We start from the raw sequence: 6,090 nt of genomic DNA, 5'->3' as shown, positions 1-6,090 counted from the left end.
ATTGTGGCTAATAATGAAATAATATTAAGAGAAAAATGTATAAAAAAGTGCAAACTTTTTTAATTCAAAAGTGAGAGTTCGGCATTTGGTTGCATCGTTTGAACCTCGGGGGACTTACTGGCCTGGACTATCCAATTATAAGAGATAAGAATATGTATATTTTAAATCAACTTGATGTAATATCAGTTATCCTCTCACTGCTGAACAATGAACCTAAAAGATGTTATTGACGACAATTTTTCCGGTCCCCAAGTAAACAATCAATTAATATGCAGGATGGAAATTAACCACTGTTAAGCTCCGAACTATTCATAATTGGACTTATTTTAATTATTAAGCAATTATATTACAACAAATAACGAAACCCTTACTAAATTATAAAGCATTGTTGTGCCATTACCATCATCTGTAATGAACTACATCATGAATGTATATAAATTTTCACTGTTTTTCTTCAAGAAAGAATGTAGTATTCTTTTTGGATCACGTGAAGGCGACGTCTCACAATTGTAACGTTTGCAATGTATTTGTTCAAATTGTAAGGGAATTGTGCAAAAATTTGTTTAAGATTTTGTACGCCTCTGCTATCACATCATGCGTAATAAAAATCTGTTTCCAATTGAGATTGAATAACTACGTCTTGTAATTAATGATGGTTTGCTGAATATTTTCTTTGACTAGTCTTCTCACTTCACGTAGCGTTCGCATCTAAGTGTGAAATCTGACCTACTCATTAAATTTTTATTCGTATATTTAAACGAGGAATGTGGTAAACTGATTAAATAACGAGAAATGCTGGATAAAAGTTAAGAAGCTGAACGAATCTAATTCTTGAATTACTCCAAAACGAATATGGTAAAATGTTTCTTCTTCATTCGAGGGAAATTGAGTGTTGGAAATCATTTATTTCATGATGTGAAATATTGTAAAAATTCTACACGGGTTTTACAACCAGCATTTGAGTATCTCTCTGAGCAAAAACTCTACGGATATCACCGCCCCTCTTAAATGCACGCAATGCTGAACTAAATAAAGCGAAATAAAGTATTAATGATAAAGCGTCTACATTTTAATGTGATCTTCGTATACTCACTGTGAAAACCTTCACTATCTTCACTACGCTAGTGATGTCGTGTTTGTTATCTATTGTTTAGGTTATCTTATAGAATAAGTGATCGTTCCTGTAATTACTGTTAATATGAATAGGCTCATACAGAACAATCTTTGACCTCATTACTTCACTTCCAACTTTTATTCTAAGTTTACCTCGAATTAATAATATGGAAATCTCATAATTAATGACTTTTGACACAATTATTTCTTTGTTTTAATTATATATTGTTAGGCTAATAACTAAGCTTAATTACGAAAAAAATGTTCGCACAAGACTCCTAATTTCCATTTATCCTCTTGCTTGTTCCATGCTTGCCCAATTCACTAGACCAGCCGAACACAAAGGATATTTCACAGCACGGCCATCTTTTGTAGTAGGATTAATGAGAAAATAATTTCGCTGAAACATCATATAGATCACCGGGCTTTATTTGAATGATAGATTATTGAAAATTTGTGCTAATCAAAATTGTAGAATTTGTTTTTTTTTGTGTTATGGTAAAAATTTTCAGGAGTGATATTTGCGCACCGAAGCTTTACCTCTTCAATGTGTAGAGTTTGTATGTATTTCTGGAGCAATAAGAATTAGTAAGACATTTCCTTTGCAAATTGTTCAATGTTAAAATAAAGAAATGTAAATAAAACAAAAATCTAAACTGTGTTTTTATCCTTAACTAAAGTTAGGCGTACATGTGACTTATTAACTTTACAGCCGCACTTTTGATAATTAGTGTTCAGTAATAACTACTCGAATTCTTCCCACGAAGAAGTAGGCCTGCGAGGACTGTAGTTCATTTGAATTGTTTATAGCCTACGACAGGTGCCCGCGCTGCTTGATCTTGAATTTTACTTATTTATCTTTGAATATTTCTATTAGAAAATTGATTAGCCATATGAATTTGTTAATATTTCTTGGTATATTTATTTTAGTTGATCTGTTTTCAGAAACCATTGCAGTACGTTAAATAAAGATGAGAAAACGCAGACGCTTGACATTCATGCGACGCGTAAATTCTGTAGTGACGGAAATCAATTCGGAAGGCGGCGATGAATTAATACTGTTTTAGAGATCGTTTTCAATTTTATTTTGCCATAGAGCAATAAATTGATAACTTTTGGGCTTAATTCAACACTTTAAAATTATTTTAATACTAAATCCAGTTTAGCATAACACAAAGCTTCAAATAAATATATAGCCCCAAACTCTATATCGCCTTCACGCCCAAAACAGGAGGCCTCACTCAGGCAAATGAGCGAGACTTTGTCAAAAAAACGAAGCACCCCTTGTCCCTGTTCAAGCTTGGCCCAATAAAAGGGCGTACCGGTGCTATGACCGCTGTCTGCTCGTGTTGTGGGTAAGAAAGTGTGTCATTATTTAGATAACATGATCCTTTAAATAATTGAGTGCTGCATCGCGCGCGTCATTCAAGACATTCAAGATGGCAAGCTTGGATGACGTAAGTTGCAAAGTTCAGGTTTTGATGAAATGAAACAGCTGTAGTAATGATCGTGGCCGAAAACAATGATAACTTGATCATTAATGATCGTGACCGCATACAATGATAACTTGATCATTAATGATCGTAAGCGCATACAATGATAATTTCTTGGTATATTTATTTTAGTTGATCTGTTTTCAGAAACCATTGCAGTACGTTAAATAAAGATGAGAAAACGCAGACGCTTGACATTCATGCGAGGCGTAAGTTCTGCAGTGACGGAAATCAATACGGAAGGCGGCGAATGAATTAATGTTATTTTAGAGATCGTTTTCAATTTTATTTTGCTATAGAGCAATAAATTGATAACTTTTGGGCTTAATTCTACATTTTTAAATTATTTTAAAACTAAATCCAGTTTAGCATAACACAAAGCTTGAAATAAATATTTGACCACAAACTCTGTATCGCGCACCCAAAACAGGAGGCCTCACTCAGGCAAATGAGCGAGACTTTGTCCAAAGAACGAAGCACCCCTTGTCCCTGTTCAAGCTTGGCCCAACAAGCGGCGTATCGGTGCTATGACCGTTGTGGGTAAGAAAGTGTGTCATTATTTGAACAACATGATCCTTCAAATAATTGAGTGCTGCATCGCGCGCGTCATTCAAGATGACAAACTTGGATGACGTAAGTTGCAAAGTGCAGGTTTTGATGAAATGAAACAGCTGTAGTAATGATCGTGACCGCATACAACGATAACTTGATCATTAATGATCTTGACCGCATACAATGACAATTTGATCATTAATGATCGTGACCACATACAATGATAACTTGACCATTAATGATCGTAAGCGCATACAATGATAACTTGACCATTAATGATCGTTACCACATACAATGATAATTTGATCATTATTGATCGTGACCGCATACAATGATAATTTGATCATTATTGATCGTGACCGCATACAATGATAATTTGATCATTATTGATCGTGACCGCATACAATGATAATTTGATTATTATTGATCGTGACCGCATACAATGACAACTTGATCATTAATCCAGTGTTGTTTGGTATGGACGATACATGAAAGTTAAGAATCTCTTCATGAAATTATCTATCAAGCATTTCTGATAATTCTTTCAATGAAGCAAATTAATAAAAGAAAGTCTTTTTCAAACCGTCACTAATAAATCTAGTTTTAAGTTCCAGTTTTTTTATATTGTTCAGCAAAAAATTCATGAATATGATAGTATTGCTCAGACTTAATATTCATTTATGCGTGTATATCAAACATTATAGATCATGTTTTTATCTAATGTTCTCATTTCATCTGAAACGGAAACGCGAGTCGGAGCGAGGAAATGTCATGGACAAATTATTTAGTCTACCGACATTTTATGTTTTCATTGAACTGTCAAAGAAACATTTCTAGGAGGAACTAAAGCATTTCAATCTCGAACTTGCGAATGGTTATAGCTTGTGAAGGCGTAGATAATATGAGAGACAAAATAGATCGATGCATCTAAGATTCATCAATATTGAATGACAAATTCGACGAACTTCAGTAGCTTGGCAAAAAGCTAATTAACACATTTGAGATGAGAAGAACCATTGTCTGAAATAATAAGATAGGAGTCTTGGAACTTCATTGGGCACACTGCGAATAGATTTGGTACTTGTGTTATTTATTGATGACGTAAGGGGCGAATAATTTGATGGCTGGTGCAGTCTTGATGTCAGAGGCTAATAATTTGATGGCTGGTGCAGTCTTGATGTCAGAGGCTAATAATTTGATGGCTGGTGCAGTTTTGATGCCAGAGGCTAATAATTTGATGGCTGGTGCAGTCTTGATGCCAGAGGCTAATAATTTGATGGCTGGTGCAGTCTTGATGCCAGAGGCTAATGAGTTGATGGAGTTACAGCAGTGCGATGGCTCTTCAGTTCAGGGAAGCTGGGAGTACTGAGTCATGAGAAAATCAAAGCATTATTATATTGTTAATGAAAAATATTGGCCGAAAATATAACTCATAACCCTGATACGCAGAATACTGAATGCAACCGCTATAAACTCTTGATATTTCCTCTATTCTACCTTCGCTTTGATATGCTGATATGTTCTAAATTCTGTATGATCTTAAATATTCTGATACTTTATACAGTACATCTTTCCCAGCTTATAAATCTTTTTATAACTCTAGCTCCAATATCCCATTGTATTCTATATCATTATTTGGCTGTTATATCATGTTGTGTTTCATATGTTGCAATATATTTAGTATCATGATATGTTATATATTCTTCAATTTTCGAATATGCGATTTGGGAGGCCGAGTTAGGATCAACAAGTGCAGGAGAGACAATTTACGGGTTCGAAACCCACGGCGTGTTGTTGAAATTTTGTTCAAAGTTTGCAAGTTGGCCGAGCGGTTAAGAATAGGCGACTGACTAACAGTGGCTAATGAGCACTATTGAACACTATTGAACACTATTGAACACTATTGAACACTATTGAACACTATTGAACACTATTTGAAAGTGTTATGGCCTTATAAGAGTTGCCATCGCTATATTATCATTACTAATAACTTTACTCCTACTATCTTTACTGTTATTTTTTATGGTGATTTTTGTTATTATTCATACTAAAAAATTAAATTTGTGGTATTGTCTAAGTATTGACGCACTTCTTGCTCAATTGTCAGGCCAAACTACTTCAAGATGAAATGAAGTAGTTTCCAAATTAAGAATTTAATTCCAAATGAAGACGCACAAGGTAAAAATGTGCGTCTTCATTTGGACACAGTCTCTCATATTGCTCTGAGTGTGTAATAAGCTTCACCATGCAACTCACTCTCTCTCTCGCAGAGGTAATAGTAGTCTGACTTGATGCAGTCTACGTCAGCCCAGCTCCACTGGTAGCCTTTGAACAGCTGAGAGAATAAAGATAATAAGAGTATATAATGAAATAAAATGAAGAGCTGAGGGAATATTGATAATAAGAGTATATAATAAGATAAAATAAGATCTGCGGAAATAAAGACACTGAGAGTATATAATAAGAGAAAATAAGTGCTACGGAAATTATATGGTGAAAAATTAGCTATAAAAATAGAATATAAAATAAGCTGTTTGAAAAACAATCAATATAAAATATTAAATAAAATAAAAATTTTACAATTAAATATTATAATTATTACATAATAATAATATTATTTTTATATAAAAGCTCTTAGAAAAATAACAGTGACTAATGGTGAGAGTTGAGAGCGACTCCTTATCTCTTGAACGCAGCGCTGAAATTGAGACATGCTGCGTCATGTGCAGCATGCAGCGTCATGTGCAGCATGCAGCGTCATGTGCAGCATGCAGCGTCATGTACAGCATGCAGCGTCATGTGCAGCATGCAGCGTCATGTGCAGCATGCAGCGTCATGTACAGCATGCAGCTGTAATATTGTACGAGATGCTGCGTCATGTACAGCATGCAGCTGTAATATTGTACGAGATGCTGCGTCATGTACAGCATGC

At 34.6% G+C, this 6,090-nt stretch overlaps 1 long non-coding RNA gene across 1 annotated transcript in view; it reads right to left on the bottom strand.

Annotated features, from left to right (window-relative positions):
• Positions 1–3,375: 3,375 nt before the first annotated feature.
• The window catches only part of LOC108670478, a 3,806-nt gene continuing 1,091 nt past the window's right edge, over positions 3,376–6,090 (bottom strand). Inside the window, exons 2-3 of the long non-coding RNA XR_001930730.2 lie at positions 5,415–5,493; positions 3,376–4,523 (exon numbers count right to left, since the gene is read on the bottom strand). This is a non-coding gene — a long non-coding RNA (uncharacterized LOC108670478). The remainder of the gene's footprint in view (positions 4,524–5,414; positions 5,494–6,090) is intronic.

The sequence above is a fragment of the Hyalella azteca genome, unplaced genomic scaffold, assembly GCF_000764305.2.
Source record: "Hyalella azteca isolate HAZT.00-mixed unplaced genomic scaffold, Hazt_2.0.2 contig66, whole genome shotgun sequence".
In the NCBI taxonomy this organism is placed as follows: domain Eukaryota; kingdom Metazoa; phylum Arthropoda; class Malacostraca; order Amphipoda; family Hyalellidae; genus Hyalella; species Hyalella azteca.
This window is presented reverse-complemented; position numbering and strand designations above follow the sequence as displayed.